At 49.7% G+C, this 25,923-nt stretch overlaps 1 long non-coding RNA gene across 2 annotated transcripts; it reads left to right on the top strand.

The window, feature by feature from the left end:
* Window positions 1-1,616: 1,616 nt before the first annotated feature.
* LOC136576918 (uncharacterized) lies at window positions 1,617-13,913 on the top strand. Of its 2 annotated transcripts, XR_010786420.1 has the most exons (5): window positions 1,617-1,750; window positions 1,825-1,903; window positions 3,539-3,639; window positions 8,494-8,752; window positions 13,735-13,913. It is a non-coding gene; the product is annotated as an uncharacterized lncRNA (long non-coding RNA). The 2 variants fall into 2 exon arrangements; XR_010786419.1 differs by lacking the exon at window positions 8,494-8,752 and having other exon boundaries at window positions 13,735-13,894.
* The last annotated feature ends 12,010 nt before the right edge of the window (window positions 13,914-25,923 follow it).

Here is a 25,923-nt window from a genome sequence, read left to right as displayed (position 1 = left end):
AAATTTTTCTAAAGGGAGAAGGGAAAAGATCTCGACGTACTCGTCGCACCAGATCTTTTCTCTAACCTCCTTTTTCAAGTGCGCACCTAGGGGGCCCTCAAAGCAAACATATACCTCCCCCTTCGCTCTGTCATCAAGGCGAATCCTGTCCCCTTCCTTTTCTGTCTGAACGCCTACCGTGACAGGAGCTGTTTGCTGCCCTACCGACGATCCCGTCCCAACTCCCCCCGTATCGCTATCGCGACCACTCACCGCATTGGACGGTAAAGTCCAGGCGGATACCGGCGACGGCCCTGGCCCAGACTGTTGCTTGCGCCAAAGCTCCAATAATCCCCCTAACATTAACCCCAACTCGCTCGCTGCGCCCCGTGTGCCTACCGTCGCCCCCCCGCCCCCTGTCCGCCCCCCCACACTATCTGCCGCTGGCGCAACGCGGCTAACTGCGATATGTGTGTCCCAGTGTGTTCGCTCACCTGGCTGCGTAGGGGCTGTAGTCCCACCAGCCGCCGATCCTCCCTCCAGCGGATCCGAGTCCTCGTCAGACGGTGATCCGCGCTGGCACTCGAGGTCCTCATCTGGCTGCAGTCGCGCCACCGGAGTCGCAGCCGCTCCTCTGCTGCTCGAACTGGCTCCCACGGGCCGCGTGTCCTGTGGGACTGAAAGAAAACTGTGAGGCTGCTCGCCGACCACCACCTCTCCCGGCGAGCGACCCCACGCTGCTCCAGCTCTCTCCGCCGACGGTCCGGTGCCAGGCCCCGCCCCCCTGGCGGCACGGGACCTGGAGCCAGACGCTGCACCGACCCGCCTGGTGAGATTCCTCCCGGGCCTGCGCTCCCCACCTGCTGAATTGGAAACTGGGAGCCGGCCCGGAGGGGCCCGTGAGGGACTCTCAATGCGGCGCCGACGCTGAGGGGTTAAATCAGGGCTCAGCCGCGCTGGGGCGCGAGCCCTCTGTGGCCTCGGCTCTCTCCTCTCCACTGCCTATGTCCCACGCCTCCCCACCGCTGAGGCATTGCGGCCATGCTCTGTCCCTGGGCTTCGTCCCGCTGCTGCTTCTGTCACACGGCTCCCAGCAGCAGCCGGGCTCCGTCCTCTTCCTCTGCCCGGCGCTGCAGCTGCTACAACGGGCGCCGCTTCCTCCGCTCCTGCAGCCTGTGCCGGACCCGCTCCCACGTGCTCCGGGCCAGGGGCCCCTGCATCCAGTAAGCTCACCAGCCAGTCTAAGCCCCGCTCCTCCACCGCTGCCCGGATCCTCTCCATGACGCCGTCCATACCGGTAAGTCGTCTTCTGGGCTCTTCCAGACGCTCCTTTTCGGGCTCTTCGGTGTTTCCAGCCGTCTTCACTCTTCTTTACTCACGATTTCTTCTCTCTACTTCCTCGCTGTCTCCGTCTTCTTCTCTTCTGCTCCTTCTTCCTTCTGCTGCCGACTGAAACTCCTCCTCCTGCTTTTCCCGCACTTTCTAACTGCTCCCCCCTCCCTATTCTCACCCCCCCCAACTCTGCACTACTGTTAACCCCTAGCCTCCCCGTTAACCCTGTCATGTGCTGCCTACATATATACGCCTGCGGCTAATATTCCGGCGCTTCTTTATGGCTGAGATGAAGATGGTCTACCTACAGACCTATAGTGCTGATGTCACTGATTGCCCGTTGTCTGTCCCTGCAGGTACGATCATTACTCAGTGCTCTGTGAGCTGCTCCCGGTGGGCATCCCCTCCCTGGCGGTGTGTCTAAAGACTCTCAAGTACGGTAAGTGCGTTCACTGAAGTCACTGAGATGTGTCGCCTTATCTGCAGCATTGTCACCTGTCTTCTCCCACACAGGAGAACTCAACGAAGATGCCAAGAAGGACATCAGTCACATACTAGGATTCAGCAGCATCAATCCGGAGAAAAACACTTGGTAACTACAACCCACAGCCTTTACTGAGGGGGTTAAAAAGGTTGGACCAGAATTTCAAGTTCTCTCCTGTCCACTTTATTTACTTTCATTTAGGCCGTCTGCACAGCGGCGGGTCGGATTCTGCATGTGGAATCCGGCCCTGGCAGCAGCAGCGCCCGTGTGTACCTGTTTTCGTTTTCTTCTTTCTGTACTGCGGATGGCTGCACGGTTCGCCGTCGGACATGCGCAGTACAGATTTTTTTTTAATTCTTACTTTTCTTGCGGAATCCGCGGCCCCCAATGTCAATTGCAAACGGACCGCGGGTCAGACGGCTTCCATTGACTTCAATGGAAGCCATCCGTGGGTAATCCGCAGGAAAATGGAGCATGCTGCGATTTGTTTTTTATTCATTCACGAGCGGAAATCGCAATTGGTTTTCGCTCATGTGCATGAAGAATCACTTTTGCATTGCACTATATGGTCGGTATTTGCTGCGGAATCCGGAGGTGGTCGCTCTCTCCGGATTCTGCAATTCTAGTCCGCCCATGTGCATTCACCCTTAGGGCTTATTCAGACGACCGTATATCAGCCGGGTATTCACGCTGACCAATATATGGCGTCCCTCTCTGCAGGGGGAGGAGGCTGGAAGAGCCGGGAGCAGTGCACTGAGCTCCTGCCCCCTCTCCGCCCTTCGGCACTATTTGCAATGAGGGGAGGCGGGGCAGGGGCGGAGCTAAGTTTTAATTTTTAATGCTTTTCTGTACTCTTTCCATACTTTGCTTTTTCCTTGCACCTTGTTTGTACTGTTTTTAGTGTTCACTCAGCTTTCTGAAGAAGAGGTTATACCTCGAAACATGTAACCTGCTGGTTATATAATAAAGCATCTTTAGTTATCTTTGGCTCCACCTCTCATCTAATTTGACACCTGCCACCAGGTTGTGCCGGAGTCCTCCCTTTTTTAGACTTCTATCAGTGTATACCAGGCACAGAGCTGTAGGTTACATAGCATTGGTGTCAGGTATTTGCAACTTAATCCCATTCAGTGGATTGGGACTGAGCTGCAGAAAGGTCACGTAACCAATAAACGTGTCCTCACAGCACTTTTCTGGGGTTAAAAAGCTGATTGATCGGGATCCCAGGAGTAAGACCCCACCAATCTAGTATTGATGACATCCTAAGGACAGGCCATCAATATTTACATCACAGATAATCCCATTAAAGGGAACTTGTCATTATGTTTGACCCCCATAAACTATGTTATGGGGCTCCAAGGTGATGGAATGGGCAGTCCTTGGAGCAGTGTCTCATATTCACTTTCTGCGTGCACATCTCCCATTCATCTCTATGTAAGATGCATGTGCAGAAAGAGTCAAGCTGTTGGCACCTGTAATCTTTGTGGAGATACAGCTCTGGAATGGAGCACCCAGTGAGTATGGAACACAGCTCCCAGGACTCTCTGTTCCATCACCTTTCAGCCCCATGACACAGTATATGGAGCTCAAACGCAATGGCAGGTTTTCAGTGAGGCTGCAATACCAAACATAGCCCATGAACAAGAGTGGCGCTGTTTCCAGAAAAACCCTGGAAACCCTTTTAATGAACGACAATGAAGTTTACAGTAGAAATATAATTCTTTGGTGATTTCTTCCTCTTAGTGACGGGACCGGAGGATTTCCTGGATCTGAAATTTATAACATGGTGAAGAAAGTCCACAGCGAACTGAAGGGAAGGTTCATGAAATCACAGAGGGAGACAGGTAAGAAGGGAATGACCAAACTATGACTGCACAGCAGTGGATGTGAGCTATATGACTAGTACAGTACCCAGGGACAGGGTACATCACAGGGTCCATACGGTGTTGCTGGGCACCAGCTCCATAGTTTCCATGGTACAGGGCAGAGTTTCTCAGTACTAAATACCTTCTGCTGGGGCTGATTTTGCCAAAAATTAAAATCTCAATCTTTTTTTGTTTCATTTATGGAAAAGTTTCAATTTCAATCTCAATTTTCTTTTTTTGCTAAATACTAAGACTGCGAGACGAGTTGTAGACTTCAGTGGTACCATGTAGGGGTACAAGTGGAACTTTTTGATTGCTTTTTATTGTGTTTTTTAGGAGACAGATGAATGAAAAATAGCAATTCTGGCTTCATTTTTAATATATTTCCATGCAGTTTGCTGTACAGGATAACAAGCATAATACTTTTATAGTGCTGATTTTTATAAACGAGGCGATACCCAATTTTTTTCGGCTTTTCCATAACCATTTTCGTTATTTACTATTTTAGGGCGAGCACCCACTGGCGTTTGCGTTTTCCGCGGGAAAAAAACGTAGCGTTTTCGCCGCGTTTCCCGCGTTTTTTCCGCGCGCTTTTCGCGGCGTTTTTCGCGGCGTTTTCGCGGCGTTTTCGCGGCTTTTCCATTAATTTCAATGGAGAAAAATAAGGACACATATGCAACTGACAGTTCCTATGTTAAAAACGCAAACGCAACGCAAAAAAAACGCCAGTGGACAGGAACACATGTTATCTCTATGCCTGTGCAGGAAAAACGCAAAACGCAAAACGCAAAACGCAGGTAAAAAAACGCCAGTGGGTGCTCGCCCTTAGAGTAAACTTTTTTCCTTTTTGGTTTTTGAACACTTTACTTCTTTTTTTATTGTCCCTTGGAAGTGACTGGAAGATGCGATCAGGAATGCTGTTGTCAGAAAATCAGCTGATACAGCAGCTACCCACCCCGCATTTGATCGCTGACCAGTGCCGCAGTTGTCCGGACTCTCTTGTATCAGAGATAAGTAAATGTATTGGGCAGCCGTCGCATTAGTTGTTCTGTTGTAAGAAATCAACGGCTGTAACGGGGCGCCCTGCACATGTACCCAGCCCTAGATGTACCCTTCGCAACATGTATTGTAATGGGACAGAGATAGCAGGTAAGCCTTGGTACAAGTTCTGTATTGCACCAAGTTTTACCTGCTATCTGTGTTACATTGAATTACAGACTGTGAAGAATTCTGAGAAGCGCTGCCTCGAAGAGAGTGAAGGACGGACTGCCTGCACATAATTCATCCCTTATATGCAATAGTGTTGCCAGGTGGACAGGGACGCTGTTGAAGTAGAGGGCCGGGTGGTAGCAGTATCCACGCTATCTTGAAGTTTGCTGCCAATCCGGCGCCTGTCCCAGTCTCCTCTTCCCAAGGCGCCCTCTTCTTCCTCCCTTTGCATATGCTGATCTGCACCTCCTTTGGCGTAGGCCATCACAAATTGCCCTGCTGTGGCGGTCATGATAGTGGTGGCTGGCGGCGAGATTAACCCTTTTGAATCCAATTTGTATCCTGGTTTTCCTAAGGGGCTTACTCTTTTTCTGCCATTATACTACGGCGCTATATGCTAGCTAAAGCCAGGAGTGCATGAGGTGGCACGTTGGATAGGCTCTGACGGCAGAGAGGCTGGCAATATATAGTAATAGAACCCCGACGGACGTCTTCCAACATCAGAGCTGTACAGCTTTAAATCATAATGTCTTCAAAAGTCAGACAGTGGATTGGAAAGGTTTAAGAAGCAGAGTCACAATGGTGACGAAGGGACGGCTTCCTACTTTTACTTCTCATGTGGGCAAATGGCATGAAGGGCCTTCTTCTTCTTGATTGGCTCTAACCACTCGCTGCAATGAGCCAATGACTGCTGTGTAGATGCAGGGGAGGAGTTGGCCTCTCAATGTGAACTACGTAAGTTAATACTTTGATATACAGTGTAGTACCTGACAATTTAAGGAAAATAATTGACTTTTGCAATTTAGTGTGAAAACAGAATCACGGGGTTACCGAGGGGTGAAGTAATATAAATAATTCAATTAATCGCCAAGTCCTACCTTTTACTCAAGTAAACTACATCAAAGTACCATTAAAGTTATGATCATGCACTGTACCAGTGTACCAGTACTGGACATGTCATGTACCCTCTTGGGTACCAACCGTGGGCATAGTGAACTGACCCCATTGTCCAGACCATGTGTCCTTTAATACTCTATGCAACAAATGTTATGACCACATTATGCTGAAGCTTGGAAATGTGTTATATATATGGAAAAAAGGTATAGCAGCTGCTATGGGGCCCAGCGGTTAATTGGGAACAGTAGGTAGTGATCCCAATGTATGATGGAAGGAGAGTAAATAATTGGGGAGGGTGGCCTAAGCATGGAGGAGTAAGGGAGCGCGGTCTGGAGCTCCTCCGCCGTTACCACACAGCAAACCGGGAAAACAGGCAAAAAACCCACTCAACGGCATGGGGAGAAGTAGCAGAAGAAGAGGAGAGCCGTCGCCAGTGAACAGCACCCCGCTGAGCCGCTTCCTGACGAGCCAGAGTACCCCCGGCACCGCACGCCGCTCGACCGGAACACCCTGCAGAGCGGGCTCCCCTCCGAGCGGAGGAACAAGAGGTACCGCTCCAACGCCAGGACGGGGGACCAGAAAAGGGGAAAGAGCCGAGACGAGCAGCGCGGGAGACCGGGCACCCGAACGCCCCGGAGACAGTCGGCTCCCCGCGCTGCTCACACCACGTGGCACCGGACACCCCACGCCGCTCACACAGCGAGGGACCCGAAACCCAAAGAGCGCAGGTGCCGCATAGCAGCGGGGACTCAGGGACACAACTTCCCCATGGCAGAGACGAGCAGTCACAGAAGGGAGAGCGGCAGCAGGACCTGGACCCCGAACGATCCCAGGTACAGGAGAACATGGGGATGGCAGGCACACCACACTGCACCCCTAAAAAGGGGTCGAACCACAGTGGAGCCCAATCATTTCATGGAGGGAAAAACTCCACAACCACCATAAAGCCACAAAACACGGGGTCCCCAGAGGGGTTAGAGGAAGCACAGCAAAAAACACGCCTGCTCCCCCCAACCCCAGCAGTGTCCCCGCAAGGAAAACGAAGAACACTACCAGGCACCCACCACGGCTCTGAACCCTCCAGCACCAACAGCACTAGGGGCCACGAGGCAGCCCTACCCCCACCACAGAACGGAAGAGCAAACCTGGGGGGACAAGAAACTGCAGGCACCATGGCGTCGGTCGAATATGCCCTGCCACCTGGGGCGAACCACTCTGACTCCAACCCGACAACTCCGGGCCCCACCAACCCAGCGCCACCCCACACGGGGGCAATCACAGATCTTACAGACCCACCGATGGACGCCTCCCAGACACTGCAGGCCCTCTGGGTCATGATGCGAGCCCTGCCGACCAAACAAGACCTCGAGCAACAAATCAGACGTATTGAAGAAAAACAGACTACAGCAATCAATGCAGTTGCCCACACCGTGCAAGACTTGGCCGAGCGGGTAACCGTATTGGAGCAAGATACAGAGACGTCAATTACAGATTTTCAACAAATGGCACGCACGATCGAAAAACAACAGAAGCAAATCAGAGACCTAACGTTCCACCTAGACGATATTGAAAACAGAGGTCGCCGCAATAACCTTAAGCTGAGGGGACTCCCCGAAGACATACCGCCGGAAGACCTATATGACCACGTGACTACAATCTTCAACAGGTTACTACAGCGACCCGACAACAGAGCCATTGAACTGGACAGAGTGCACCGCTTACAAGGCGGAAGAGCCAGAAACCCGAACTTCCCGCGAGATGTAATTTGCCGAGTGCATTTTTACAGACAAAAAGAAGAGATTCAACAAATGGCGTGGGAACAAGGCTCGATCAAATACAACGGAGCTGAAATCACAATATTGCCAGACGTGTCTAGATTGACCCTCAATAGCCGAAGAATGATCCGTCCCCTTCTGGACGCAGCTCGGACAGCAGAGGCCACCTACAGATGGGGACACCCCTTTCACCTGATTCTTCGAAAGCGCGGCCGCATATTCACGGTCCGATCACCGGCCGACCTGGAGGGGGCATTTGACTTTTTGGGAGTACCCCAGGTGCCAATCTCAGACTGGACTTTACCCCCAGATGAGGATCCGACCCAATAGAACCCAGATGTCTAAAACGCGGCACAACCTTCAAGGATAATGAAGTCCCACAACGCGCCAAGACACTCTCTCGGCCTAACCAAGCCCATTCAATACATCACCTCCTCAGTTTCTTTACCAGGTTAACCTGTTTTCCACAGAAAAAGAAATACAAGCTACGGCGAGACGGACCGACGGAGTTCCACGGACCAGGCACCAGCACTTCAAGCCCAGAACCCCACAGCAGGAAGTCCGGACTGGTGGCTGGAATCTTTCGCAGCCGTGAGATCCCCTGCTCCACGGGCGGTGACTCTCCGTCTCTCTGTGTTTCCCACGTTTCCCCCAGTAGGGCATCAGGGACCCTGACTCTTCCCCCCTCAGAGTTTGGCAGGGGGGACAGGACCCCTGAATAATATAGGAAATAGAAATACTACTAAGCCTGTCTATTGTTTTGTCTACCCCGTCCCGAACACAACCCCTTCGTTTCCAGTCTCCCCTTCCGCCCCCCCCCCCTATTCCCATCCTATACCCTCCCACCCCCACGGCCTGCAGACGCTGACTCAGGGACGACGAGACCAGGACACCAGTATTCAAAATGCCTTCTGCCTCATCTAATCTTGTTGTTGTCTCCCTTAACGCACAGGGTCTTAACGTCCCAGAGAAAAGGTCCTCCATTCTCCGTCTCCTCTGGAAGAAGCGTGCTCAAGTGGCCTTCATACAGGAGACCCACTTCTGCGCACGTGCGGCACCCAGATTCTCGGATGCCAGATTTCCTAACGTCTACCACAGCCTGAACCCTGAATCAAAATCCAAAGGGGTATCTATCCTGATCGCCAGTTCAATCCCGTGGGAACACGCAGCTACGAAATCCGATCCCGAAGGAAGATGCCTCTTCGTGAAAGGTAAGCTAGCCAGCACCACAGTCACACTAGCCACAATGTACCTCCCCAACTCCAACCAGGTGACTTTCCTCGAAAGATCCTTGGAGGACTTGGAGGAGTTCAAAGAGGGCACCCTGATATTAGGGGGAGATTTTAACCTGCCACCTGACCCCCGCACCGACACATCCAAAGGAAGCAGCAGCCTCACCTTAGCCACACATCGCAGAGCTAGGAAGACATTCTATAATCATCAATTGACAGACGTCTGGAGAATTTTCCACCCCGACGTGAGAGACTACACATACTTCTCCCCGCCCCACAACACCTACTCCCGGATTGACTACTTTCTTCTACACCACTCATCTCTCCCCCTAGTGACCTCAGTAGAAATAGATAATATCACAATCTCGGACCACGCACTTATCGCGTTATCACTATCGCTCCCAACAATTCATGACAAAATATGGCATTGGCGCCTGAATGAGTCCCTCATACACAATCCAGAGACATTTAAAGAGATCCAAGAAGCTCTTGAGGAATACTTCAGGAATAATTGTACAGTGGATAGTAACTCCTTGACAGTCTGGGAAGCCCACAAATGTGTCATACGAGGAATTTGTATAGGACTGGGATCCCGTATCAAAAAAGAGCGAGGGAGGCTTCTCCGCGGGCTATTAGACCAGATCCAAAACCTCGAACTCCGACACAAATCGAACCAGGACAGTACTTTAGGCGCAGAGTTAACGCGACTCAGAGACAGACTGCGCACACTATGCTTAGCACAGGCGAAGGGGACGCTAATAAAATGTAGGCGCCATTTCTATGAGTATGGCAACAAACCTAGCCATACACTAGCACGGGCCCTCCGGGTAACTAGATCCAGGACATATGTTCCCCACATTACTCCATCCCCGGGCAACACTCTACATCTACCCAAAAAGATAACGGAAGCATTCCGCAACTATTACCAAGCCCTATATAATCTGACTCCCTCGATAACAGAACAAGAAAAGACTAACCGCAAGGCCAAAATAAGAGAATATCTACGACAATCAAATCTCCCTAGGTTCCCACCAGAGGCAATAGAGGTAATGGAAACCCCGATCACGCAGACCGAACTAGCAGACACCATAACCGGCACCAACTCTGGAAAATCCCCAGGACCAGACGGACTCACTCTTACATACTATAAGAAGTACGCAGAGACACTGACCCCACACTTCTTACGGGCCTTTAACTCCCTCAACGAGGGAAAAGATATGCCCAGAGACACCTTAGGAGCACACATTACAGTAATCCCGAAGGAGGGGAAAGACCCCTCACAGTGCCAGAGCTACCGCCCGATTTCCCTGCTAAACGTAGACTTAAAGCTCTTCGCCAAAATATTGGCAAACAGGATCTCCCCCCTCCTACAGCACACAATCCACGGAGACCAAGTGGGATTCGTCCCACTTAGGGAAGCACGAGACAACACAACAAAAGCCATAAACTTAATATACCAAGCCAAAAAACTAGCCCTCCCCTCCTGCTTACTCTCCACAGACGCGGACAAAGCGTTCGATAGGGTGGACTGGGACTTTCTGTTTGCCACTATGTCTCACCTGGGAATGGGTCCCAAAATGCGACGCTGGATCAATAGCCTCTACCCACGCCCCACGGCAGCGGTTAGAGTGAACGGACAATTTTCATCCCCCTTTAATATCTCGAACGGTACGAGACGAGGATGTCCTCTATCACCGCTAATCTTTATACTATGCCTAGAACCCCTTCTAAATCATATACGCAACAATCCAAACGTGTCAGGGATCAAACTAGCCAAATCAGAACATAAAATTGCAGCATACGCAGATGATTTGCTGTTCTTCATTACCAACCCGAGAATTTCAATACCAAACTTGCTAACGGAAATCAAACGATACGCAGATCTATCAAATTTCAAAATTAATTACCAGAAATCGGCAGCCCTCAATATATCTCTCCATCCAGCACTTGTTAGCGACCTCAAAAGCTCGTTTCCCTTCTCCTGGGCGAACCACCATATTCAATACCTGGGAACCAACATCACAGCGGACCCCGGAGACCTATATGCAGCAAACCACCCATTGCTCCTGAGTAAAATCAGGACAGACCTAAACGCATGGACAAAAGGCCAGTTTTCGTGGTTCGGGAGAAGTGCGATATTCAAAATGAATATCCTTCCCAGAATCCTATACTTGCTCCAAGCTCTCCCGATACACATACCCAGGCAATTTTTCCAACACCTCCAATCTCTGATGGCGAAATTTATATGGGCAGATAAAACACCACGAACAGCACGAAACATATTAACAAGACCAAAAACAGAGGGAGGAATGGGCCTCCCGAGCTTCCCACGATACCACCAAGCGGCCCACCTGGTACGCATAGTTGATTGGCATAGGCACGGGGCCCTTAAACAGTGGACTGCCATTGAGCAAGCAACCACTCCTATCCCTCTAGTGGTACTCCCATGGATCCAGGAACAGACCCCCACAGAATTGGCGCAGCACCCCACCATTGGCCCCACCCTGGCGACAGCAAACAGTGTTTGCAAGACCGGAGCTGGCGCCCAAACCATCCCCCATGTTCCCGATCCTAGGGAACCCTGCATTTCCGCCGGGCAATGAGAGCAAAGCCTTCCGCCGTTGGTTCCAAGAAGGCAAATTCAGAGCACTACACTTCCTACAAGATGACGAATGGTTAACAACGGACGCACTGAATAGGATAACAGACCCCCACCCAATAACCTTCTGGGAGACAATACAATTAAGACACTTCCTCAGATCCCTACCCCATCCAAGCACTTTCAAACGCACAAAAACACACTTTGAACTAATATGCAGCGCAGAAGGACCATCCAGACATACCTTGTCACGCATATACAATATCCTCAATTCTCAATCAGACCCACATCCACCGGGTTTTATACAGAGATGGGAGGAAGACCTCAAAATCACTCTCTCTACAGCTGAAAGAGAAAAAATCTTTACACTCACACACTCCGCATCGATTTCTAGCAAAATACAGGAATCCGGATACAAGGTGCTTTCAAGGTGGTACAGGGTGCCCTCTCGATTACACAAAATATACCCCTCGGTCTCACCCCTCTGTTGGAGATGTGGGGCTGCACAGGGGACTTTCCTACACATATTTTGGGACTGTCCGGTGCTGGCTGGCTTCTGGGCGGAGGTATGGAGAATCACCTCCAAATTTACACAATACCCAATTCCCAAAACACCAGTATTGTTCCTTTTACACCACAACACGATCCCTCTATCGACATACAAGAATTCAATAGTAAGACACCTGGTCGGCACGGCGAGATCCTGCATCCCGAGACTATGGCGGCAGACCACTCCCCCTACAGTGGCAATGTGGCTCAACGCGATGCAGGGGTTGATGGAAATGGAGGACCTTACAGCGACACTCAGAGGAACCCAGGAAAAATTTACAAAAACGTGGTACTACTGGTTGGAGTACCAAAATACGACGGAATACCAGAGGCTCAAAAACCCCAATAACTGAGAGCCCGTGAACCCGTACCCCAGCCCTCCCCTGTGTGTCTAAACCCCTAATGTTTTTTCCTGTCTTTAGTTTAGGTTCAATGTTTGATTGTTAAATAGGACCGAGATAGGATGTGTTAGAGCCAGATAGTTCTGAGACCAGTTGTTCCCGAAGTTAAAACTAAATAAGAATTATATCCAGACGGAGCATATACCCACCCACCACTCAAACAAATGAAACCGACAAGGAACCAAGAACCCCTTACTGCTTTACTCCGTGAGTCACAGTGAAGAATAGAAAATCGTATACGTTGATCTGTTATATATATCTGTACTCGGAAAGTGTTTATTGGTAAACTGTAACTAATTTGAAAACGAGAAATAAAGAATTTTAAAAAAAATAAATAATAATTGGGGAGAGTGAGGAACATAATCCTGATTTATTTCATGAACACGCTGGTCTTGGTAACCTTGACCCCAACCAAAGTTTTTCTGCAGGGCTCTATGATTATACCCGTATATACTCCCATCAAATCATCATATATATATATTACTCTGAATGGCCCCTTTATTAATGATACCAGCCCTTTCACGATTGGACTCTCCTATATGGAAATTCTCCCCGTGACCCCGGAGTGCAGCATAAAATCAGGTGACAAGTTTTCCGTGAATCAGTTTCAGTGTGAATCCACATTAGATGGGAAAATCCAGCGATCGGAGCGACTTCCAACGAGACTCGGTCATCAGTGCTGGACTAGCCGGGGGCCAGGATGTCACTGCCAGACGCTTGGAGTTTTCTTGTATGGCAATGTGGAGAGCATACAGATATGGTGTGATCAAGAAAACACATCCAGCAAAAGGGGATCCTGTGGATGGAAAAACTCCATGAGGAAAGGGGTCAAAGGAGGATGTGAAAAATCATTCTAATGACAGGCGCTGCACAGTCAGGCAAAATGCAGCCAAATACAATGCGGGTACCACAACTAATGTGTCCAAATGCACAGCTTCTTATTCTTTAACACAAATGGGCTAAAACAGCTGGTAACGAGTTCCAGTGACATTGCTGTGTAAGAGAGAAGACTCCAGAGGGCAAAAGAGCACAAAAATTGTATCCTTGAGCAGCGGCAAACCTCCCCTGGTCAGATAATTCCAGACTTCTGTTGCCTCGTGCTGATGGGAGGTCAGAATTTGGCGCAAGAAGCATGAATCGATGACCCCTTCCTGTCAGCTGATCAGAACATGTCAGCACCTCCATCTAATCTGCAGCAACTACAAGAAGCTTCCTGTCCGCAGGGGCCGATATTCCTGCAGAACGATTTCCTCACCTAGTGGAATCTACGCCAACACAAATTGCTACGGTTCTGAAGGCCAAAGTAGGCTCAACATAATACTAGATGGGGGTCTCTAATAAAGTGGCAAAATAGTGTATATTGTATAATCCGTTTTTGCATTCTTCAGTGATGTTTTCTCTTTTTTGCACAGTGAAATCAATGGCTGGTTCTCACGTTACCACAGGGCACACCGCTTTGGCAATCCGCATAAGATGGAGACATTCAGTGCAAAAATCTTGAAGTGAGTATAAAATCAAACACGGACTAAGAGCCCTTTAAGTAATATCCTATTTGTGTAAATAGAAATCTACCTTGTGTGGGCTAAAGACATTCTGCAGGACTTAATATTTGATTGTCTACCCTTAGGGTAGGCCATCAATTTTAGATTGGTGGGAGACTGACTCTTGGCACTCCTACTGTCAAAGCCCTAATCTAAGCCCTGGCTGCAAAAAAAAACAAACAAAAACCATACATCACCTCTCTGGTGCTGTCAGCCCAGCTGCATCTTCTCCCCGGGTCCTCGGCACTATTCTCCTTCATCTCTTCTGGCCAGGGATTGAAAAATCCCTGCCTCCTTGAAGTGCTGGCTGTGACTGGCTGACGCTTAGCTAAGCACAGCCAGCACTCGATGAAACAATCACAGCCATTCATCGAGCGCTGGCTGTGATTGGCTACACATCAACCAATCACAGCCAGTGCTTCCAAGAGGCAGGGATTTTCAATCCCTGGCCAGAAGGGAAGAAGAAAACAAGTATCAGGGACCCGGAAGAAGCTGCAGCGGAGCCCTGGACAGCGCTTCTAGGTGAGGGATGCTTTTTTTAAATTTTAAATCGTCAGATCTGACTGCATCTGTAAGAAATCCCCAGCTGTGCTAAATAGAAGTTACCATATAAAAGTAAAGCCTTCAGAGTAACGCTTGTAGGGAGAATGCAACCGTAATATGGTGTACCGCGGCTAGTTGTCCTGCCGATCCTGTAAAAGACATAAGAAGGGGCATGATGGCGAGAACCTATAATTATAATTAGCAAACCCCCATTACCATCAGCAATAAGACCCCCGGCTCGTACTCACAGTTTGCTGGGTAAGGGGTTCTGAATCTCCAATATTCCTGATTGCGAGCTGCTTGATGCTGAAAAACACTGGCCAAATTCAGAGAGAATGTCAGAGAGGGGTGATATGGAGGCATTATTACTACTGGGGTCACTATGGGAGTATTATTACTATTAGGGTCACTATGGGGGCATTATTACTACTGGGGCCACTATGGGGGTATTACTACTACTGGGGACACTACGGGGGTGCTTTTACTACTGGGGTCACTATGGGGGTATTATTACTACTAGGGTCACTATGGGGGCATTATAACTACTTGGGCCACTATGGGGGTATTACTACTACTGGGGACACTACTGGGCTCACTATGGGGGTATTATTACTATTGAGGCCCCTATGCGGGTATTATTTCCACTGGGGACACTATGGAGTTTATTCTTGCTTCTGGGACCACTTGGCACAGTACTGACAACTGTAGCATCTCATTTGTAGTCACAGGAACCTGCCACTTCAGTCACAAGAGAACAAACTACGTCCTGAATAGTCTCTGTCCAACAGAAGGCAGCGGCCATATTTGCTGTTACCAAGCCGAGTTATCAATGGAAGAAAATTACAACAAAATGGATGAGCAATGTCCTCCTACCAGACCAGGCATTACCAGTGAGACTGGAACCTTCTGGAAGCTCTAAGGGGCCGTCGGAGCCGTCAGGCTGGCCCAGTCCAAAGTGAGGAGATGACAGGAGGGCAGGAGGCTCCCTGAGTGCAGCAGACTGTCTCCAGTCACCTCACTGTCCTTCCTGCTGTGTCCCATCACCTTACTGTCCCCCCTGCTGTGTCCTGTCACCTCACTACCCCCCCTGCTGTGTCCTGTCACCTCACTGTCCCTCCAGCTGTGTCCTGTCACCTCACTGCCCCCCAGCTGTGTCCTGTCACCTCACTGTCCCCCCTGCTTTATCCTGTCACCTCACTGTCCCCCCTGCTTTATCCTGTCACCTCACTGTCCCTCCTGCTGTGTCCTGCACCTCACTGTCCCTAGTGCTGTGTTCTGCAGCTCACTGTTCCTCCTGCTGTGTCCTGTCACCTTACTGTCCCTCCTGCTGTGTCCTGTCACCTTACTGTCCTTCCTGCTGTGTCCTGTCACCTTACTGTCCTTCCTGCTGTGTCCTGTCACCTTACTGTCCCTCCTGCTGTGTCCTGTTACCTTACTGTCCCTCCTGCTGTGTCCTGTCACCCCACTGTCCCCCTGCTGTGTCCTGTCACCTTACTGTCCCTCCTGCTGTGTCCTGTCACCCCACTGTCCCCCTGCTGTGTCCTGCCCCTCACTGTCCTTCCTGCTGTGTCGTGTCACCTTACTGTCCCTCCTGCTGTACCCAGTCACCTCACTGTCCTTCCTGCTGTGTCCTGTCACCTTACTGTCCCTTGTGCTGTGTCCTGCCCCTCACTGTCCCTTTTATTGTGTCCTGTCACCTTACTATCTCTCCTGCTGTGTCCTGTCACCTCACTGTCCCTCCTTCTGTGTCCTGTCACCTCACTGCCCTTCTTGCTAATATGTCCTGTCACCTCACTGTCCCTCCTGGTAGTGTTTCCTGTCACTTCAGTGTCCCCCTTCTGTGTTCTGTGACCTCACTGTCCCTCCTGCTGACTCCTGTCACCTCACTGTCTCTCCTGCTGTGTCCTGCCACCTCATTGTCACCCCTACTAATCTGTCCTGTCACTTAACTGTCCCTACTGCTGTGTCCCTTCACCTCACTGTCCTTCCTGCTGTGTCCTGTCACCTCACTGTCCTTCCTGCTGTGTCCTGTCACCTCACTGTCCCCCCTGCTGTGTCCCTTCACCTCACTGTCCCCCCTGCTGTGTCCCTTCACCTCACTGTCCCCCCTGCTGTGTCCCTTCACCTCACTGTCCTTCCTGCTGTGTCCTGTCACCTCACTGTCCTTCCTGCTGTGTCCTGTCACCTCACTGTCCCTACTGCTGTGTCCTGTCACCTCACTGTCCTTCCTGCTATGTCCTGCCCCTTACTGTCTCTACTTCTCTGCCCTGTAACCTTTCTGTCCCTCCTGCTGTGTCCTGTGACCTCACTGTTCAACCCTCCTGTGTCCTGTCACCTCACTATCCCACCTGCTAATGTGTCCTGTAACCTCACTGTCCCCCCTGCTGTGCCCTGTCACCTCACTATCCCTCCTGCTGTGTCCTGCCACCTCACTGTCCCTTCTGCTGTGTCCTGCCACCTCACTGTCCTTCCTGCTGTGTCCTGTCACCTCACTTTCTCCCTACTTTGTCCTGTCACACCACTGTCCCCCTGCTGTGTCCTGTCACCCCACTGTCCCCCTGCTGTGTCCTGTCACCTTACTGTCCCTCCTGCTGTGTCCTGTCACCCCACTGTCCCCCTGCTGTGTCCTATCACCTCACTGTCCTTTCTGCTGTGTCCTGTTACCTTACTGTCCCTTGTGCTGTGTCCTGCCCCTCACTGTCCCTTTTATTGTGTCCTGTCACCTTACTATCTCTCCTGCTGTGTCCTTTCACCTCACTGTCCCTCTTTCTGTGTCCTGTTACCTCACTGCCCTTCTTGCTAATATGTCCTGTCACCTCACTGTCTCTCCTGGTAGTGTTTCCTGTCACTTCAGTGTCCCCCTTCTGTGTTCTGTGACCTCACTGTCCCTCCTGCTGAGTCCTGTCACTTCACTGTCTCTCCTGCTGTGTCCTACCACCTCATTGTCACCCCTGCTAATCTGTCCTGTCACTTAACTGTCCCTACTGCTGTGTCCCTTTACCTCACTGTCCTTCCTGCTGTGTCCTGTCACCTCACTGTCCTTCCTGCTGTGTCCTGTCACCTCACTGTCCCCACTGCTGTGTCCTGCCACCTCACTGTCCCCCCTGCTGTGTCCTGCCACCTCACTGTCCTTCCTGCTGTGTCCTGTCACCTCACTGTCCCTACTGCTGTGTCCTGTCACCTCACTGTCCTTCCTGCTATGTCCTGCCCTCACTGTCTCTACTTCTCTGCCCTGTAACCTTTCTGTCCCTCCTGCTGTGTCCTGTGACCTCACTGTTCCTCCTCCTGTGTCCTGTCACCTCACTATCCCACCTGCTAATGTGTCCTGTCACCTCACTGTCCCCCCTGCTGTGTCCTGTCACCTCACTGTCCCTCCTGCTGTGTCCTGCCACCTCACTGTCCCTTCTGCTGTGTCCTGCCACCTCACTCTCCTTCCTGCTGTATCCTGTCACCTCACTTTCTCCCTACTTTGTCCTGTTACCTCACTGTCCCTCCTGCTGTTTCCTGTCAACTCTCTGTCCCTCCTGCTGTGTCTTATCACCTCACTGTCCTTCCTGCTGTGTCTTGTCAATTCACTATTCCTCCTGCTAATGTGTCCTACCACCTCACTGTCCCTCCTGCTGTGTCCTATCACTTCACTGTCCCTCCTGCTGTGTCCTGTCACCTCACTGTCCCTCCTGCTGTGTCCTGCCACCCCACTGTCTCTCCTGCTGTGTCCTATCACTTCACTATCCCTCCTGCTGAGTCCTGTCACCTCACTGTCTCTCCTGCTGTGTCCTGTCACCTCACTGTCCCTCCTGCTGTATCTTCTTACCTCACTCTCCCTCCTGCTATGTCCTATCACCTCACTGTCCTTCCTACTGTGTCTTGTCACCTCACTGTCCTTCCTGCTGTGTCTTGTCACTTCAGTATCCCTCCTGCTGTGTGAGGTCATTTCACTGCCCCTCCTGCTGTGTCCTGTCACCTCACTGTCCCTCCTGCTGTGTCCTGTCACCTCACTGTCCTTCCTGCTGTGTCTTGTCACTTCAGTATCCCTCCTGCTAATGGGTCCTATCACCTCACTGTCCCTCCTGCTGTGTCCTGTCACCTCACTGTCCCTCCTGCTGTGTCCTGTCACTTCACGATTTCTCCTGCTGTGTCTTGTCACCTCACTGTCCTTCCTGCTGTGTCTTGTCACTTCAGTATCCCTCCTGCTAATGGGTTCTACCACTTCACTGTCCCTCCTGCTGTGTCCTGTCACTTCACGATCTCTCCTGCTGTGTCCTGTCACCTCATAGGAGTATTGGGAGGGTTACTAGTGAGGTACCACAGGGGGCAGAATTAGAGGGGTCATTGTTAGTAGTGGGGTACCACAGGGGGCAGTATTTGGCCCTCTTCTTTTTAGTATATTTATTAATGACCTGGTAGAAGCATTGTGCAGTAAAATACCCATATTTGCAGATGACAAAACTATGTAAAGAAATGAACACAAGAGAAGACAGAATGTGGTGACAAGAGGATCTGGATAAGTCAGGGGCAGAAAAGTGGGAAATGAGGTTTAACATTGATAAATGTAAGGTTTTGCACATGGAAAGGGAAATATGTGTCACAATTACACACTACATGGGAAACCACTGGATAACACTGATGTGGAAAAGGACTTGCGGATTTTAGTGATCTCTAAGCTAAAATGAAGCAACCAGTGTCAGGCAGCTGCTGCCAAGGCAAATAGGATCATAGGGTGCATCAATAGAGGTCTAGGGGCACATGAAGAGAACATTGTTCTTCCTCTTTACAAGTCACTGGTCAGAGCACACATGTAATGTACAGTTGTGGGCATCGGTAGTCAAGAAGGACATCAAAGCTGGAGCGGGTACAAGGGCGGGCAACTAAAGTAATAAACGGAATGGGCGGACTACAATACAGAGATTTTTCCCATCATTTATCTATGCCCAGTACTGTCACAAAGGGGCGCTCTCTACATCTAGAGTAGTGGTTCTCAACGTGGGCGTTATTGTCCCCTTGGGGGCGTTTTTACTTCTCAAGGGGGGCGGAGGAACGAAAAGGCACAACTGGGGGCGTTGGAACAGAAAAGGTGCGGTAGGGGGACGTTCTCTGTTTGTTTTGTTGATTTTTTTGTATAGTAATTACATTTTTCTAAAAATTACGTCACGTCCGTGTTGGAGAAATACAAGGCTGAGCCGCAGCGTTCTGCCACAGATGTTCATGCAGACCCACATGAAGATTTGGCTCCAGTCAATGGGGACAGCGTGTGTGCGGCCGACTGACGCAGGTGTTTCCCCAGCAATGTGTATCTCAGAACTCACGCACGGAAAAATCTGCGCCGTATGAACTGCAGCACAGACTTACATAGTATTTCATAGAATGCTAAAATGGTGTGAATTTCATGAGGATTTGGTGCAGAATCAGCAGCAAAAAAACACCATGTGAAGGAGCAGTAGGAGAAAATGTAGTGTTTTCTTTCAGGGATGCCTACTTTAGTTTTTTTCTCTTTTTTTATACGTCCTTCGTGGGCTGCATTCCCACGAACGTATATCGGCTCGGTTTTCACGCCGAGCCGATATACGTCGTCCTCATGTGCAGGGGGGGGGGGGGGAGGATGGAAGAGCCAGGAGCAGGAACTGAGCTCCCGCCCCCTCTCTGCCTCCTCTCCGCCCCTATGCACTATTTGCAATGGGGAGGGGCGGGGCTATTTGCGGAACTTAGCCCCCCCCCCTCCCGCCTCCTTTCATTGCAAATAGTGCAGAGGGGCGGGAGGTGGCGGGAGCTCAGTTCCTGCTCCTGGCTCTTCCATCCCCCCTCCCTGCAGAGTAGGACGACGTATATTGGTTCGGCGTAAAAACCGAGCCGATATACGTTTGTGGGAATACACCCTTAGGGTGCATTCATATGGGCGAGCGTGATAATGCTCTGAGGAACTCACACCGCCATCATGCTTGTTAAATTGCGATGTTCACTGCGAGTGCATTACGATTGTGCAACGGCCGTCCCTGGCATGCCAAAGTGAGGGAGACCATGAGGTTTGCAGAATATAATATAATAATAATCTTTATTTGTATAGCGCCAACTTATTCCGCAGCGCTTTCAGGCATGGATAAATGCAAAACAATACAACAATTACAATGTGAGATACGTTGGGTTAGACACAAATGGGTTGAGGGTAGTACAGGAGGTACAGGGGTTGGGGAACACAGGCAATAGGAAATTTCATGTACAGATCATTTATTAGAAGGCAAACAGGGTGGGGCACCATAGGGAGGGGCGAGGGACTAGGTCAGGAGATTTGGTATGCTTCCCTGAAGAGGTGCGTTTTTAAGGCACGTCTGAAATTTCGTGCATCGGGAATTGTCCGGATGCCTTGGGGTAGAGCATTCCAGAGGATGGCCGTGCTCTGGTGAAGTCCTGTAGGCGAGCATGTGAGGTTCGTATTACAGGGGTGTTTAGTCTGAGTGTGTTAGCCGATCGGAGTGAGCGGGCTGGGTGGTGTACTGACAGTAGGGAGGCGATGAAGTGTTGTCACAGGTGGCTCTGTGGTCCCTCTCGACATTGGCGCCAAAAGTGCTCTGCTCAGGGGTTGTGCAGCGACCCAGAGAACGTACCGCGGTATGCTTAACAGGAAGGCCTGTTTTGTCACGCGTGACGTCAGTACTCCAACCGGACTCTCAGGATGGAATGCCGATGAAATAACTGAGACGAGTCCAGTAGCTTGTGGTAGTAATCTGGGAGTACGCAGATTTACTAAACTTGGAAATGGCACAAGAAGATACAGCAGTATGCAGTGAATTGAACAGGGTGAAGAATACAGCAATATTTACTTAACAACTGACTTAAACGTTCTCTCCTTTCCTTTCTCTGAACTGATTTGAAAGACAATTTCCCCCACTAGTTCCTCTAGCTGAAGGGACAATTAACGTTTAATAAAGTGTAGGTGAAGCTGAGTGAAAAGTGCCTGAGGAGATCGCGTCTCATCTTCCGGACCATATACTTGTGTACTGTAGCTTATTTAGGGGATTATAGAAGGTAATGATAAATAAACTTTCTCCTTAGCAGGTAGAAATGCTATAGCCTCAGCTAGTGCCTCATGGGATAGATGTGGAAGCAAAAAACCTCAGCCTCCAGATGGTGCCTGATGAGCATCGGACAGGGGGCTGCACTGCATGGAAGTGGCTGCAATACATAGAGGAGACCTCCAGAGTGTCGCAGGCAATCAGGTGATGGGGCAGGGATGGGAAATGTGTTTTCACCGGAGTGGCCCTTTAATAACACTATCCAATGCGAGCATCTAGTAAGATCAACCATCGTGACCATTTAGTGGTACCAAACACATTGCCCATATAGCAGTGCTAGCCAGCAGTACAAACTACAGTGCCCTAATAGCATTGTCAATCAACAATGCCAATACAGTAATACCAACTACAGTGACAATATATCAGTGCTAGTCACAAAGACCATGTACCGGTAGCAATAGCAACCAACGGGGCCACATAGTAATACCAACCACATTGAACCTTAGTCATTCCAACCATCAGGACCGCACTGCGTGCCAGCCATAATCACCAAGTAGTAGTAATACCAACTACAGTGACCATATAGCAATAGTAGCCACAGTTACCATGTAGCCATACCTATCTTTGTGATTGTATGTCTATGCCTGATCATGAAGGAAGAACACAGTGTGACTATGCGGCCATCATCCTATTCCTTCTGTGGCTAATGTACCTTTCATTTGGGCATAGATGGGTATTTCCACTCCCTCCTGTAGGTATTAATGATTACATCCCGAGTCACATCCTTGCCTGTTAATAGGGCAGCACTATAGTACAGGGCTTCTGTAAACTTCTCCTAACACCCCTCATGACTATCACAGGGCAAAATGTACCCCAACTACAGACACGAGGGGGCTGAAAATGTCTATGGGCACCGTACCGTACTGTAGTGACTGCCCAATGAAGATATTTCAGAGCATTATCAGAATCTCCCCTATAGACAGAGCTCTAAAGGGTTGCCATCCATTAAATTCAGTGTGTTGGAATTCCTGACCAGTTCAGGATCTCTGCTTGCTGTCAGTTAAGGACAAGATATTTTTTTATTTACATCCAGAGGCTGAAAAATCTGTGAAGACCTCCTACTTCTCACAGCTGAGGGTCTGCATCCAGTCTAGACAATCCTCTGTGAGGCTGTAGTCATGCGGACAAGAGCGATATCAGTCTGTGAAACTCAGACCAATATCACGCTGGCAAATATGCAATCTTCCAGGAGAGTGCGATACGCTTTTATGTAGTCCCATAGAAAGTAATGAGTGAGATCGCAAAAAAATAGGACATGCCGCAGTCTTTACCGGCTCACATCATGCAAGAAAAATCTCTCATGTAAATAATGGCTTCAGATAGAAAGCTTAAAGGGGTTGTCCCGCGCCGAAACGTTTTTTTTTTTTTTTCAATAGCCCCCCCCGTTCGGCGCGAGACAAACCCAATGCAGGGGTTAAACAAGAAAACCGCACAGTGCTTACCTGAATCCCCCGCTCCGGTGACTTCTTACTTACCTGGTGAAGATGGCCGCCGGGATCTTCTCCCTCGGTGGACCGCAGGTCTTCTGTGCAGTCCATTGCCGATTCCAGCCTCCTGATTGGCTGGAATCGGCACGTGACGGGGCGGAGCTACAAGGAGCCGCTCTCCGGCACGAGCGGCCCCATTCAGAAAAGAAGAAGACCGGACTGCGCAAGTGCGTCTAATCCGGTGATTAGACGCTGAAAATTAGACGGCTCCATGGAGACGAGGACGCTAGCAACGGAACAGGTAAGTGAATAACTTCTGTATGGCTCATAATTAATGCACAATGTACATTACAAAGTGCATTAATATGGCCATACAGAAGTGTATAGACCCACTTGCTTTCGCGGGACAACCCCTTTAAGCTCCAAACTGATACATTTTATCTGCATTGATACAATGTAACAAACCATCAGGACAGGAGAGAGACTTTTGCTACTCATGTGTTACGATCATAGAGTGTTCTTCATCCCCGCGAGGACACAGCAGAGTAAGTAAGTTTTTTTGTTTGTTTGATTGTTTTACACTAAAATTGTTGTTTTTCATGGAAGGGCTTATATTTAAAGCCCTTCCCTGAAAAAACAATTACGGGGTGCTGGCAGAATGGAGCCGCCGGCAGCAGTCACGGCTCCATTTAAGGCAATGCATGGACCTGCATTCACGTGTGTTTTTGCACGTACATGGGTGCACAGTTATGTACGCACGTATGTACGCACAAAAACATGCTCGTGTGAAGCCACCCTTATCATGACGTATGATTTTTACCTCCATCGTTATAAAAAGGATAGAGCCATTTTAAAAAAGCACAGGTCGGAACGCTGGAGCACTGGATGCGCTTTTGAGATTTTAAAAATCTCATCCACTTTGCTACTACAGCTTCTGTAAACTCCACAGCAAATCCACCCCATGTAGTAATAGTGACCCCCTATATTGGTGGCCCCAGTAGTAATAGCGTCCCTTATATTGGCCCCAGTAGTAAGTGTCCCCCACAATGGCCTCAGTAATAAGTGTCCCCCAAAGTGGCCGCAGCAGTAAAAGTTTCCCCTGTATTGGTTGCCCCAGTAGTAACAGTGTCTTCTAAATTGGTGGCCCCAGTAGAAATAGTGACCCTTATATTGGCTCCAGTAGTAATAGTGACCCCCTATATTGGTGGCTTCAGTAGTAATAGTAACCTCTATATTTGCCCCAATTGTAATAGTGACCACTATTGTAGCCCAAGTTGTAATAGGTTCCCTCATTGAAGCCCCAGTAGTAAGTGTCCCCTATTATGGCCCAGATAGTAATAGTGACCCCTATTGCGGTCCCAGTAGTAATAGTGTCCCCTATATTGGCCTCAGGAGTAATACTTTTCCCTACATTGGCCTCAGTAGTAATAGTGACCCTCACAGTGGTCCCAAACTAATAGTGACCCCGATATTGGCCCCAGTAGTAATAGTGTCCCCTATTGTGGCCCTAGTAGTAACAGGCTCCTCCTATGTCAGCCTCAGTAGCAATAGTGACTCCTATTGTGGCCCCAGTAGTAATAGTGACCCCTATTGCAGCCCCAGTAATGATCTGCCATTGGTCAGATGTAGTAATTATGACCCATATCATGGTCCCAGTAGTAATAGGCTTAACCTATTGCAGCCCGAGTGGTAATAGTGACCCCTATTGCGGCCCAAGTGGTAATAGGCTCCCCCTGTTGGAGCCCCAGTAGTAATAGTGACTCCTATTGTGGCCCCAGTAGTAATAGTGACCCCTATTGCAGCCCCAGTAATGATCTGCCATTGGTCAGATGTAGTAATTATGACCCATATCATGGTCCCAGTAGTAATAGGCTTAACCTATTGCAGCCCGAGTGGTAATAGTGACCCCTATTGCAGCCCAAGTGGTAATAGGCTCCCCCTGTTGGAGCCCCAGTAGTAATAGTGACTCCTATTGTGGCCCCAGTTGTAATAGTGACCCCTATTGCAGCCCCAGTAATGATCTGCCATTAGTCCCCGCTTTACTCACCCCTGTAGCGGTGTCCCGACAGCCTGTACAGGCGAAATGAATGTCTAGGACACCTAATACACAGGCCCTACGATTGGCATAGCAGCGAGGATCATGTGATCAGAGTCAGCTGATGTGATCTGCATTGCTATGCTGACTGCAGGACTGCATATTAGGTGAGGTAAGCGGGGACCTAGATCCTCCATCCAAGCCCTGATAATCAATCGTGGAGCTCCATGGGCTCCGCGGAGCATACTTTGGGAAACCAAACTCCTCACCGTGGAAGATGCAATAAACCCACAGGGAAAAGGAGAAGGGACATGGGAACCCCGTTCTTGGGATTACTGGGGGTCTTAGCCGTAACACCCCTACTAATCAGACTTTTATCACCTATCACCTAGGTAATAGTGGATTTTGGTACTTTCAAAGGGTTTTCCTATTAAAGACATTTATATCCTATTTGCAGGTAAGGGTCATAAATGTCTAATCGCTGGGGTGCCAAATGCTGAGACCACCGGCATTCCCAAGGCCAGCAGACCCAAATGTACCATGTTAATGGATTGTCAGTGACCACTCCATTCACTTTCTATGGGATTGAGGGAGATTACTGAGCACATCAATCTCCGCCTGCCAATAGAACTGAACTGAGCAGCGGTCGAGCCTGCGCACTACCGCTCCATTCACATGGGGCATCTGGGAGCACTTGTTTCGGTATCACTGAGGGTCCGAATGCTGGGGCCCCCAGTAAATCAAACATTTATCCCCTATCCTGTAGTTAGGGGATAAATGTCTTTCTTGTGAAAATCACTTTTTACACGTGCAGATGATCGTGAACGACTGTTTGAAGGGTCATTCCAAGACAAATCACCCAACGGGTAACACCCGACCATCTACCATGTTTAGGAAAATATGCACATTTGTTCATTACTAGAATTTCTATAGAAATGTCAGTTTTCAGTCCCATCAGGTTATGGCGTGATTTGTCCTATAATGGCCA

The sequence above is a fragment of the Eleutherodactylus coqui genome, chromosome 8 (assembly GCF_035609145.1).
Source record: "Eleutherodactylus coqui strain aEleCoq1 chromosome 8, aEleCoq1.hap1, whole genome shotgun sequence".
Taxonomy (NCBI): Eukaryota; Metazoa; Chordata; class Amphibia; order Anura; family Eleutherodactylidae; genus Eleutherodactylus; species Eleutherodactylus coqui.
Note: the sequence above shows the minus strand (reverse complement) of the source record. Positions and strands in the feature narration are given on the sequence as shown.